Source organism: Balaenoptera borealis (genome assembly GCF_965194805.1).
Source record: "Balaenoptera borealis genome assembly, chromosome: 17".
Taxonomy (NCBI): Eukaryota; Metazoa; Chordata; class Mammalia; order Artiodactyla; family Balaenopteridae; genus Balaenoptera; species Balaenoptera borealis.
In genome coordinates this window covers 75255036-75267696 of record NC_138876.1, presented here as the reverse complement: position 1 = coordinate 75267696, position 12661 = coordinate 75255036, and the positions used below count along the sequence as shown (strand labels likewise).

The 12661-nt window shown below is 41.6% G+C and overlaps 1 protein-coding gene across 1 annotated transcript in view; it reads left to right on the top strand.

Annotated features, from left to right (window-relative positions):
• The first annotated feature begins 9166 nt into the window (after nt 1-9166).
• Nucleotides 9167-12661, top strand: part of CLVS1 (clavesin 1) — a 163355-nt gene continuing 159860 nt past the window's right edge. The window contains exon 1 of the mRNA XM_082364725.1: nt 9167-11567. The gene's annotated coding sequence lies outside the window, so the exon portion shown is untranslated. The remainder of the gene's footprint in view (nt 11568-12661) is intronic.

The following is a 12661-nucleotide window of genomic DNA, read 5'->3' as shown; positions in this document are numbered from 1 at the left end:
GCAAGGGTGTCCTTCCATTTACGAGTTCATCCCTTTCTGCGTTTCTGCCATACTTCCAACCCCATCCCACTGGATATTCAAGGTCCTCTTGCTGCAGCCTGTCTCTCCAAGGCATCCACTGATCCCCTGTAATTCCAACCTGCTCTCCTGACTCCAGACATTTATGATATTCCACTCATAAAAATATACTGATCCTACATCTCAAACCCTGAGAAACTTGCCAAATAAGTGACTGGTTTGCCTATTTTCTAGTTACTAAAACTTGCAAAGATGTTCACGAACATGTAGCAACAAATAACTAATAAGCCATGAAGTTCTGAACACCTTTCATGTTCTCCTTTGAGAAGAGTATCTATGTGTGTTCCATTACAATTATGTCACCCCGCTATCACCCTGGCCACAACCAATTAGAACAGGGCTGGTCCTGAGCAAAAGGCGGCTAGCAATGGGACAGCCTATCATGCTGCCAATGAAAGAATTTCACCGGAGAGGACACTCCTCAATTGATAATGACTAAATAAGCCAATCAGATTGTGGTTCTATGAAAGTTTGAATGCAACACACAGAGAAAATCTCAGTAAGCAGAGTGGGGAAAGATACAGAGAGAGGAGACAGTAGGCATAAAGTATAGGTAGCAGCAGTCATGAGATAAAAAGCAGAAGAGAGAAAGAAGCGACTGGTAGAAGCAGAAGAAGTGGATGGAGAAGCCAAGAGAGAAGCTGCTTAAGAGATCACAAGAGTGACACTGAGATATGACACTTTTTAGTTCTCCAAGAGGCCCCATCCCCCAATTCTTGTGGGATTCACATAGTACAATAGAAGAGTGGTTAAGAGGGGCTTCCCTGGTGGCGCAGTGGTTAAGAGTCCGCCTGCCAATGCAGGGAACACGGGTTCGTGCCCCGGTCCGGGAGGATCCCACATGCCACGGAGCGGCTAGGCCCGTGAGCCACAACTGCTGAGCCTGCGCGTCTGGAGCCTGTGCTCCGCAACGGGAGAGGCCCGCGCACCGCGATGAAGAGTGGCCCCCGCTCGCTGCAACTGGAGAAAGCCCTCGCACAGAAACGGAGACCCACCACAGCCTAAATAAATAAATAAATAAATAAATTTAAAGCCATAAAAAAAAAAAAAGAAGAGTGGTTAAGAGCATTGGGCTTGGGAACAGACATGGGTTATGCCCCCAGCTGCCCAAATAATTCAACCATGTACTTAAACTCTCTGTGACTCAGTTTCCCTGGTAAAAAGAGGGCAATAAAGTACCCCCCGTCATGGGATTGCTATGAGGATTCAGTGACATATTGCTTGTAAACTCCTTACTGTATTGCTTATATATAGTAAAAGCTTAATAAATTTTAGCTATTATTATTATTATAAACTGTGTATACTTATAATAAGCTCCCACCTGATGAAGTAAATGAAGTGTGGATCTATTCCTTGCAATGTGAAAGACACTAACACATAGTTATTATGACATAATGAATAACCTCTCTCTAAAAGACACTTACATTTTGCAGAGGTTTGGTGGGAATTAAGGTGTATAATTTCTAATACTCAACTGCTTATTTTTGCCCTAACAAAGAGGAGATGTGTGTGGAAAAGTTTGGGATTCCCCAAAGTAATCTGGCTAAATGGTAAGAAGTCTCATAGGCAAATCCTAGTATGGGTAATGACAGTTAAACTCACTAGTACTTCTTATTTTCTCCTCCTAAGTTTGGGCATTCACTAAGGGGGCCAATTTTCAGGGAAGTAGACATTTCTCATAGGACCAGGTTTCAAAGAGTGGTCTGAGTAGTAAGGTCTCCTCAAACTCTTTCAAAGAAATCAGTAGAATTAACTAGAACTACTTAATAGCAAAGATGAAAATTCAAATTCCATTCAAATGAACTTGATGGGCTAGTTCATGTGGCTCAAACAGTTGAGGGAAGAGTTTTGGGAATCAAAACCTTGGAACAGGAAATGGGACCCATAGGACTCTCTTTCCATAGGTTTTCTTTTTTTTTTTTTAATATAAATTTTTATTTAGAATTAAAGCAAATACTTCAGCATCATAAAAATAGTATAAAATTTCGAGAAATATACCACTAGTTTGGAGTGAGCATTTACTTGCCCAATTACAACATGCAGACAAACACAGAAAACATGAGCAAGCCTGACATTTCCATCCCCAGAGCAGCAGTTGGTTACACCACCCCGGACAAAGAGTGACACTGTCAGGGACTGAGGTCAAGGGCTCCAGCAGTGGTGAAGTAGAAGGGATGTGGACGTGCATTGCCCCCACTCCTCCTCACCCAAAGACTCTTTCTTGAATGTGTAGGCTGTGAAGTATAGATACAGAGATAGATATATAGATATAGATACAGATATAAGTATGTATGTGTGTATATACATACATAACCTATTGGTAATGTTTCTCTGGAGAACCCTGACTAATACAGAAGGAGTTATCAGCCCAGTAGTCATTTTCTTCTGAATTCTGAATCTGGAGCTCCTCCTCCTTTCCTCAATCTCATAATTAAACATTCTATTCAAATGAGAGGTACTTGCTGGGGAAATGCCACATTAGAGCCCAGCCTGACAGACTTAACCATGAACTCCACTAGAAGTTGAGCATCTACTCTCCATTGCTTTTTAAGCTTTTTCTTTGAGAATCCAAGCCATCTTTCAGTGACACCTAACTCCCTGGTGTGACTCAGGCAGTGAATGGTCCATGGAACGTCATGTGAAGCTCCCTACAGCAGGGTACTTTTTGCTTTAAAATTGGCACCATTGTCTGATAGGATATGGTCAGTGAAACCAATATAAAACCCAGTCCAACTAACAGTCCTTGAATACGATTTCCGCATCTGTAGTGCACACGGGATTGGCAGTGTCACACTCAGAAAAGGATTCAAACGCAGTCCAGACGCAGTGGTAAGCTTGAGAAAAGGGTGCAGCACCAAGTCTGGTACATCTGCCTGTGAAATCCAGCGATCCTCTTTCTACTCTACTGTCATAGCTGGCACCCTGGGCACATTTCCAAACATTCTCAGCCTCATATGCTGGTGTAAAGTCATGGAAAGCTTTAGGCTGCTTTGTGGCAACATGGACAACATATATTACAACCGGAGCCCCATGATGGCAAGGAGGCTCTGAAGACATGGATGCAAGCATCTGCAGAAAGCATTAACATAGATGCCACTCTATTCCAGGCCATTCTTTTTTTAAAATTAATTAATTAATAAATTACTTTATTTATTTATTTATATTTTTGGCTGTGTTGGGTCTTCGTTGCTGCATGTGGGCTTTCTCTAGTTGTGGCGAGCGGGGGCTACTCTTCATTGAGGTGTGCGGGCTTCTCATTGCAGTGACTTCTCTTGTTGCGGAGCATGGGCTCTAGGCACGTGGGCTTCAGTAGTTGTGGTTCGTGGGCTCTAGAGTGCAGGCTCAGTAGTTGTGGCACACAGGCTTAGTTGCTCCACTGCATGTGGGATCTTCCAAGACCAGGGCTTAAACCCGTGTCCCCTACATTGGCAGGCTGATTCTTAACCACTGTGCCACCAGGAAAGTCCCCAGGCCATTCTTATGTACAAGAAACTCCATAACCATCATGATATTGTTTGTGCAGTTCATTAATTTGGGAACTGCTCAGCCGGGTGATTCTGGCCCAGGGCGTCCCATGAGGCTGCGGCCGAGATGTCACCAGGACCACAGTCATCAGAAGTGACTGGAGCTGAAAGATCTGCTTCCAAGGTGGTGCAGTCACAGGCTAGCAAGGTGGTGCTTGTAGCTCATGGGAGGCCTCAGTTTCTTCCCACACGGGCCTCTCCAGAGGCTGCCTGAGTGTCCTCATGACTCTCTGGATGACTTCTCCTTGTGCCAGGTGCCTTGGGAAACAAAGATGAATTCGACATCGATTTTGACCCCAAGGAGCAGACAGTCCTGAGACAGTCTGAAGTCACCAAACTGTGACTTTCCTGCTTGAGCTTCTTTCCCTCTGGAAGACAATACATGGTCTCAAGATATTGCCTTTGAGGTTAGACCTTTCTTCTCTAAGTCTCCCCAGTACTTAAAAGGACTACAATCAGAGTCATGGCACCGTTCACCCAGCTCACCGCAATGGCGAGAAGCCTATCGCAGCAATGCCGGGAGCCCAGTCTCCGGCGAAGCTTTGTGGAAGAGATGGGCTTGGAAGGATGAGGAGGATCTAAAACAATGTTGAGGGCGAACGGAAAGAGGGGCGTGGGGGGGGGGGCAGGAGATCTGCCGCCATCGACGCCACAAAATGATATACTCTCCAGAGGTTTTCAAACTCTCACGGGCTTCATTTCCTCCTACTTTGTTTACCCATTGTGGCACTTTCCAGCAACAATTAATCAAATTGTCACGTGTCAGCCCATGACATGGTCTGGACAGGAATTTTAGATAGTGGGGGAAGAGGAGTTTCTACAAAGGTATATAGTCCAGACAGAAAACCTGTGTTTACTATAGTAATTCGCCTGAGATCCCACAGCTAGTAAGAAGCAGAGACTTGAACCAAAGCCTTTGAACTCCAAATCTCATGCTCTTTCTTGAATCATACTGATACTGATTACTGCGTTCTTTTGTTTTCCAGTCATAGAAAGTAATAATTATGATAGCAGTGGTTATGCTTCCTTGTTGAAACATAGTAGACATTCTCTACAGGTTGAATTACTTTACTCTTTCTGTCTAGAATTTCCAACCTTGAGCACTTCCTACTGTTTGATCCTGCATGATGATTCCCTCCGATGAGTGTCAGAGTATAATGATGCATTGTTAGGTCTTTGTTTTTAGTCTCTCAAGCATGGAAATGAGCTTAGGTTTGCACTTCCCTATTAAATCCTACTGCACATCAACTACTCTCTCCCTTGTTCCCAGCTCCATGCATTCAAGTAGGAGCAAACAACTTATTCTGGTCATGGGCTATGAGTAGAAATGATACATGTCACTTCTAGGTCAGAGCAGGAAGAGTAAGTGTGAGTTCTCATGGACTCATTCTTTCTGTCATGATGGCTTTCCAAATGATGGGACTTCCCTAAGTCTGACTTTGAGGAGCAGAGCCCTTCAATCTCCCCTGCATCCCATCTGCCTGTCAACCAGCACTGAACCTCCAGCATGGGAAATAAGATTTTGTTGTATGAAGACTCTGAGATCTTTGGATTTACTTATTATTGAAGCATAGCCTACCATCTCCTGGAAGTGAAATGCTGTATTAAAAAATAAATTGTGTAGTGTTGACTTAATGGTTGGCAATATGTGGTTAGGAGTCTGATATCAAAGGTAAGGAACATAATCCGTGTTATGCAGTAGTAAAACATTTGGCAAAACTGTCACCTGCAATAACTTAGTAAGTTTGCATATTTAAAGAACTCAAATTTCTAGGGGAAAGTGAGTGAAAAACAAAGTGTTTGTGGTAGAATGTCTTGGTTATTATTTGTTGTGTCTTACAAGATAGTAAAGAGAGAAAGAAAAGGATGACTGGTTTTATAAGTAGAAATACAAGGAAATAGAGACTTCTAGAAATCCAACACTTCACCATGTTGGAATAGCTGATTGAGTTTTACTCCCAAAGAAAGAGTTAAAATTAAGAAAGAATTTGAGGAAAAGTCCATTAAAACAGATATTTTTGGCAAGAATCAGATTAAGGATGTTACTTCATGGTTACTTAAAACCTCTCAATGGTTTAGACTTTTTCCAGAAAAAGATCAGGTAAAGGATCTGGCTTTACCACTTACTACTCCAGAGAGGCTCAAATATACTGAGAGGTAAAAAATATATTGAGGGGGTAAAAAAGCAAACAAATATAGCAGATCTGAAGTCTATGTCTCCAAAGAATTATACTGTGGATATTATAATATGAAACCGATTAAGCCAGACAGACAATGCACCTCTAAAGTATTCAGAGAATACTTTCAAAAAACCTATGAACTTGGAATAAAAAATTCATGAGCCTTAGAGAACTGAAATAACTTGTGTGCCCCCCTTGTTCCCCTATGGAAGGTAATGGTCTGAAAAACTGTATCCCCTAAGGAGGTTGAAGTATATATCTTTCAAAATATTGTAAAGGATGCCTCATCTTGTTTGTAACCACTTGTTCACACCTGCTTTACATGCAAAATTGACTAGATGTGAACTTAAAGCTTTTCCATGTCACTCCAAAGGAAATGGGATACTTTGATATGGTCACCTTGTCCAGGACAGATTAGAATACAATGATCTATGAACACTCCAGCTTAACGATGCAACACTGAATGTTGTAACCTTGAATCAATGGAATGTGAGGTATATCGATACCACCCAGGTCCCAGTTGGAAGATACACCCAACCTGCCACAGCAGTGATGGAGCAACCTGTGACATTGGTTCCCTGAATCTCTCCAAGAACCCTCAAAATGACAACAAGCAGAAGATATCTGGTAGTGGTCAAGACAGAGAAAAACTGACCAATTCAGAGATACAGTTTGTAAACCACTTTACCACCTTTTTAGCTTGCTTACTCATTTAGACTTTGGGGGAAATAAATGCTGGAATTTATAAATGTTTAACTATGTGGTTGTGTGGTTTCTTGAGTGCATACTGCTACTCAAAGAACTGGATGTTTGCTGTGACCCAAGTGAAATAGAAATTGAAACTAAAATTGGAAATTCAATTTCAACTAAGGGCATATTCTGTAATTCCCATTTTGGATGCGGCCAAGGTGTATAATGGAAAAAACAGCAATCTTTCAGATGTGGTGCCAGGGGTCACAGAGAACAAAGGAATAAGAAGCTTTTCCCAGAGACCAGAGTAAGACTCTAATCAAAAAAACCCTCTAACCCCCAGTGCAGGAGGTCTTGGCCACACCCGTTCAGTGTGATTTCAGAATTACTGGGCTCAGTGACTGCCAGGGATTCTCCCATCCTTCCCTTTCTAAACGGGAGTGTTTGCTGTGGTTACCCTGTCCCTCTCTTACTGTTATATGTTGGGTATGTTGGCAGATAGGTTGCAAATAATTTGCATTTTAATACATCTTTAGGACAGAGGATCACATCTAGATAAGACAACTCCATAAAACCTAGAGATCTGAAACCTGGAGCTAGATGTAGTGAATAAATTAATCTTTGGAGATGGGTTGAGTATGTCCTATGTGTGTTAAGACATTTTTGGTAACCACCAGGGAAGAATGCTGTATAAATATTGACTGCTCGGGCTTCCCTGGTGGCTCAGTGGTTAAGAATCCACCTGCCAATGCAGGGGACACGGGTTCAAGCCCTGGTCCGGGAAGATCCCACATGCTGTGGGAGCAACTAAGCCCATGTGCCACAATTACTGAGCCTGCGCTCTAGAGCCCGCGAGCCACAGCTACTGAGCCCGCACGCCTAGAGCCTGTGTTCCTCAACAAGAAAAGCCACCGCAATGAAGACACAATGCAGCCAAAAATAAATAAATTAATTAAAAAAAAATATTGACTGCTCATCAAATATCCCTGTGCTTGTACACATTTCCCAGCTCCTTTTTACATAGGCAGGGCCATGTGACTTGTTCTGGCCAATGGGCTGTGAGCAGAAAAGATGTGTGTTACTTCCAAGCAGGTCTAAGTTCTCCATGCATTGTTCTTCCCTGCTGTGCCAATTCCTCACCTGGCCCTGACCAGATGGAACACAGCTCCTTTTCTCCCCAGCCCCCAAACAAGTGTAAACAAGGAGGAAGACACTGCTGTGGGAAGCCACTGGCAGTGCAGAGTTAATTTGTTCTTTCAGCATTACCTAGCCTATCCTGACTAATACAAACTCTAAAACTTCAACACTGGCCTGCATATTAGATAGTAAAAATATTAGTGACAGTCTCTTATAATAATAAATTGAGGGCTTCCCTGGTGGCGCAGTGGTTAAGTATCTGCCTACCAATGCAGTGGACATGGGTTCGAGCCCTGGTCCGGGAAGATCCCACATGCTGCAGAGCAACTAAGCCCGTGCGCCACAACTACTGAGCCTGCGCTCTAGAGCCCGTGAGCCACAACTACTGAAGCCCGCGTGCCTAGAGCCCGTGTTCCGCAACAAGAGAAGCCAATGCAATGAGACGCCCGCGCACCGCAACGAAGAGTAGCCCCTGCTCGCCACAACTAGAGAAAGCCCGTGTGCAGCAACGAAGACCCAGTGCAGCCATAAATAAATAAATAAATAAATTTATAAAAATAAATAAATAAATAAATAAATTGAGATGTACATTACAAAACATACATAAGGAGAATGAATTATCCTTATGGCTAAGTAAAATATTTTTACTTTTGCAATTTGACCTTAGTCTTTATACATTACCCAGTCCTTAAACATCCAATTGTCTAGAAATGTGCTATTTTACCATTGTAATATCATCCTAACATCTCTCTTATAAATATCGAGATTTCTCTGGGTATTATCCCATCTGCCTGGACTCTTAGACTTTAGTGCACTCCCACATGGATACAACCTTCATCGGTCACTAGCCAACCACAGAAAGCACCTTCCCGTCAACCAAACCTAGACCACAGCAAATCCAACAGCAACAGGGTCCTTTAAGGCAGTGCGGAAATGAGTAACTGACTTAGGAATGTCAGGCACGAGGTCAGGGACCAGGAAAGATGCTTGTGAGCAGATGAGCTGACTACACTTGAACCCTTGGCACTGGCTACTTATACACAAAGGGGATGTGGAGGAGCCCTGCAAACAAATACGTAGGCGGCTGAGAAATACAAGAAGCTGAAATGGAGGGTAAGTAGAGTGTGCCAAGTACCAGAACAATCTCAATCAGGGTGAGGAAAGAAAAGAAACCCATCACAGAAGCCTCTGCTTAGCAGTTACCAAGCAAAGGCTCTGAGCAAAGATAATCTGGATCCTGGAAACAAAAAGATCCAACACAGTGAAGACACATCTACTCAGTAAAGGGCAGTTGTTCTTACACAGAAATTTTAAGCGGTGTAGAATGGTATTATGATAAACAATGCAAGGATAATATCCTTAAATACAAAGTGAAATGGTATACTTTCACTGGCACTTTGGGAAGAAGTAAATCTTGTAATATAGTGAACATATCTGTTCTAATCATAAATAAAAGAGAGGTTTTTTAAAAAAAACTATTTTTTTCACTCTGATCAGTGCAAGTAAATTTTAAAACTGTTTTTTTTAAACTTTCAGAATATAAGACTATATTTCTGGCAGCCAGTAGCTTTTGTGGTTACTCTGCCCATCTCTGTAGGTCCTATCACTCGATCAGGCAGGAGCACTCTGGGTTTATGTCTCAGCCTCATATAAGTGGGGAGAGTTTTCTTCTATAAAGATTTCTCGGGAAGGAGAGTACGCACACAACACACACACATATATGATTTTTGTCTCTACAAATACAAATAAAACTTGGCTAGGTTATCACTGATGTCATTCAAAAGTCACAATTGACAGTGGAAAAAAAAACTGAAAGAGAACAGAAGCTGAGCAAAGGTAGCCAAATTCATCTGAAACTTTGAAAAAGTCTTTTTATATCATAGGCTAATGAAACACTTACGTGTTGGTCTTGGTTTATATTTCTATTAGTGGTTATAAAATTGATGAAAGGAGGAAGAGAAGCAGAATAATTAACATTAACATCTCAGAAGAAAGGAAAGTCTACAAAGCTTTTAAAGGGATCATGATCAAGAAGAAGTGAACAGTATTAGACTGCAAATTAATCAGAGAAAACTTTTTTCTCCTAAAAAGTTCCCATTTAGTGCTACTTTGCAAGTCATGTCCATGATTAGTTATACTTTTGGAGATGTCTCTTTAAGCTGATATGTGATCGAAACTCAGCAGCAACCTCAGGTCGTTTTGGTGTACTATACCTTTTTGGATAACTTTTTATATGAAATTCATAGCTTTATAAAATGTTTTAAAACATATCGGTATGTGGGGGGTTATGTCATTCATTCATTCATTCGTTCATTCATTTTTCTATTTCTCAAATATTTATTGAACTTCTATGACATTCAGGCATTCTTCTAGGTGATTGGGAAGAAGTCCTGAACAGAAGAGACAAATTTTCTACCACGTGGCACTTACATTCTATTGGAGAGAGAGATAATATACAGATAAGTAAATAAACACATAATGCTATGTCAGAGTTGGAAGAATTCTGACAATTTTAAAGGCTCCGTGAAATATACGATAAAAAGGTTGCATTAAAATATTTAATGTTTCTTTTTATTAGTAAATATGAAAACTTTATAATGGGCGGTACTGTATCTGCTATCTTGCTTTTTCTTCACTTACCATTTTGTGAGCATGTTTCTTTGTCTACAGTAGTCTTCAAAAATATGTTTTTAATAGCTGCAAATATTATAGGCTATATACAAAAATGTGATTCTTTCATTATTTTTGACAGTTTCTATGGTCCTAAATTAAATTTATGTACATAAATCCTTATCTGCATATCTGATTATATCCCTAGGATAAGGTGCATAAAGTGGAATTATTGGGTCTAACTGTATGTATACTATGACTCAATGTATGTTGCAAAATAGATTTATAGAAAGGTTACACTTCTTCACCGTTATCTCAACAACATGAGATATTAAGTAGATTTAAACCCTCAGCCAAAATCCACTATTTTAAATTACGTATCTCTGTACAGGAGAGGTTGATTTAAAAAAAAATAGGTTTATAATGCATTCACCTTTCTTTAGTGAATTCTTTGTCATGTGCTTGTCCTTGTTTTTTTTTTTTCCCTTGGGCTGATAGTGTATTTCTTTTGATATATGAGATATTTTATGTATGAAACATATAGTTGTTGCAATTTTTTCCAAGTGGTCATTTATATTTACATTGTTAACGACATTTTTACATTCAAAAGTATTCTTATGCACTCAAACTTATTGCCCTTTTTTCTTTATGATTGCTTCTATTCCTCCGGTGCTTAGAAAGCCTTCCCTATGCTGAAATCAGTAAACATATTTCTTATGTTCTTCTAGTTGTTTTTCTAAATTTTATTTTACTTTCTTATTTAGCTCTTTAATCTAGGTGGAATTAATTTGGTACGATGGGGCTTTAATTTGAGCCTTTTCCAAATCGTTCATTTTCTTACCACCATTTGTTAATGAAATAATCCATCCTTTCCCCTATAGGTCTGTGATACTTTCTCATCTGTTAAATTTACACACACACACACACACACACACACACACACACACACACACGAGTCTTGTTTCAGCGGTTGCATTAATCTGTTTAAAAGGTTTTGTTTTTAAGGTTTGTGTCTGTCGGGGGGTAATGGTAAGTAAATACTTTTTGTCCCAGATGTTACAAAATTACAATAATTCTTAGTATTGTCTTGACGGAACCGGGGGAAACAAACGTTGCGGAGGCATTTAGGACCCAGGGGAAAGCCAGCCTCCATATAGAAGGACAGAGTCTCGGGCGCACACGCCTCCTACCAAAATCACAGCCCCTAAGAGCCAGGGCTCTCATTCACAGCTTTCTAGAGAAATCTGAGCCCGAACCTGCCAGAATAGGGGATCTCACCCACTCAGCTCAGCACCGAGGACACCTGCAGAAACACATTCCCAAAGCAAGGCTGGGCGGCCGTGTGAAGGTATTTGTTGCCTTTTTTCTCCCTTCTATATTTGCAGCGCCTCCCCGCCTTTCTCCGCTCTTGCGATGCCATGGCCGCGGCGTTTCAGCACTTCGGCGCGTGGACAGCTCCCATCTGCAATCCCTGCTCACTCCATCCCTCTCGCACCCCACTCTCCACCGCCTCCGTGGTCCATCCTCCCCGCCCCCGGCGCCCGCTCAGCCTGCGCTCCTTACACCATCAGCCCCCCATCTCCACCATCACCGTCATGATCTCCACCATCACCAGCGCCGTAACTACAGTCAACACAACTGTGCCTTGTCACTTAGACAAAGCCGCAGGTCCGCAGGATAGAGGAAAAGAGCCCAAGTTTTCAGGCATAGAAAGGAAAGTTCAGGTGGGCTACACCCCTGAAAACAAAGAGAGACGCCTGCTTGAGAGAACGGGAAAGTGAAGACAGTAGAGAGATACCCTGGGCAGGGGGACAGATAGGGCACTTGCCAGACACCAGCAGTTAGCCAGCTGCCTTTCAGCAGATTAGGGACTGTTTAGTTCAGGAAATTAACATGGCCTGCGGTATAGTATTATTCTGGTGAAATAGCTGTATAAACTCAATCCATGTTTCTGGTTTTCCAGTGGAGAATCACCAGGAAGCGGGGCGGGGGGGGGGTGACTGATGACTCATTCACCCACATGCTGGTTTTCCTTCCTAAGCGTTTATTGCAGAAACTCTGGAATTAAGTTTTTTACTGAAATGTTTTGTAAAACGGAGACCCCAAAGGTTAACTCTGTGGCCAGAATGAAAATTAAAATGATCATGATGATAATAACCTAACAAATGGGGCTCTCTTTGGAAAGTGTTATTTGTCCAAATGTCTCTTCCTGTCTACTTATTTAATTTCAATTTTCCAATCTAAAACCTCTCTTTGAAGCAGAGAAGATAGATCCCTTGCCCAAATGGCCAAAGTAGTAATGATATTCAGAGCAGATGGCCTGGCTTTGTTCATCCTAGTCAAGGACTGACTCGGATTTGGAAGGCGAGATTTCTGTGTGCTTTCTCAGTAATCAGGCAATAACACCATTTTCCTATAATAGTAAAGGGTAATAGAGTGAAA